Raw genomic sequence first — 1550 nt, forward strand, 5'->3', positions numbered from 1 at the left:
ATCTGTTTTGGATTTGCATGCTGACCGGCTTTCGAATATTTGGGGGAAAAGAAAAAAAGGGGAGAGAAACAGCGGTATGAGGGTTAAAGAGAGATAATTACCTGTTTTGGAAAAACCAATATCCAAATAGTGTCGAAACTCTACCGAATTTTTGTGGGGAAAATGAAGAAACAATAGAATGAAAAAATGTGTTTGTTTTCAAAAATAGTTTGTTTATTTGCCAATGAAAAACGGAAAAAAAGAGTCTTGTATTCAAAAAATAGTTTATATATTCGCCAATAAAATGAAAAAAAGGAGTCTTGTTTTCAAAAATAGTTTGTTTTATTTGCCCGAACTACGCCAGTTTGATTCTCACAGGGCGTGAGATACGTAGGCAACCCTCATCGGGTCCAACTTCCTTTTGCAAAACTAGCCCAAAAAGAACAAAATTTTATGGTAAATAAGTAAGGTGATGCCATTCTTGTCAAAAATAGCCGAATGTCCCTAAAGGGCGTCGGAAGGCTGTTTTTGCAAGAACAACCACTTTTGGTCATTTTTAAATTTTTGGCCGGTTAGCGAACATAGCCTTAAAATCTTCTTCCTCGAGGTGCTGAAAGGCCGTATTGGCAAAGTCCGGATATTTTTATGAAAATTTTGAAAAAATAGTGACAGCCTTTTGAGTCAAAATGAATCTTGATTTTTCTCCTGTTAGTTTCCTTTTGGAGCCTGTTGGTTTTTATGGTAAAAATTCGGTAGGATGAGTCGTTGTAATCAAAACATTTTATTTTTATGAAAATTTAAAGATCCCAAAATGTTTCGTTATTTATTTTTATCCGCCAGAACTACGCCCGGTCTGATTCATGCGGGTCATGATACGTAGGCAATCTCCATAGGATTCGACCATAACTAATAAAATAAAAGAAGAAAAAAAAGGGAAAAAGAAGAGAGGAAAAACGAAAAGGGAAAAGCACGAGAAGAGAAGTAAGGAAAAAGGAAAGTAAGAGCAGAAAAACAAGAGAGAGGCATGGGAGAGTAGAAACAAAAAAAAACAAGAATACAAAAGAGAGGGAAGAAAAGAAAAGGAAGTTGCAAAATAGAAATAAGGAAAAGCCGGGATGACGCATGCAGTCGAGCAAATGCATAATAGAAACGACTAACTGCTTAGGTGCATTTATTCCCCAAATGTGCGATTACCAATCTGTTAAAGCTCTAACCGCTAACGGAATTGTTGTTAATGTTGAGTCCAGGCAGGTGGTTCGTTTGTGGCATTCTGGCAACTCACTCATACAACACCCGTTCCAAAAACAAAGTGCTCATGGCCAACCAGGGACTTGATGCGAGTGTCATCGATCCTTCGAGAGAGGGGGGAGGGTTGGATGTCAATACGATGAAAGAAGAGATGTATAAGTTGAAGCAACAGATGGCCGAAATGTACCAGGCCTGGGCAAAAGGGCAACCACCACAAGCTTACCCTGCCAACCCTGCCTTCATCCCGCCATTGGCTCAATCACAGGATCATCCTGCCACCGATTCGTCCCCGGGCTTTCCCATTTACCAACACTACCAGAGCA

This window comes from Nicotiana attenuata, chromosome 8 (genome assembly GCF_001879085.1).
Source record: "Nicotiana attenuata strain UT chromosome 8, NIATTr2, whole genome shotgun sequence".
Taxonomy (NCBI): domain Eukaryota; kingdom Viridiplantae; phylum Streptophyta; class Magnoliopsida; order Solanales; family Solanaceae; genus Nicotiana; species Nicotiana attenuata.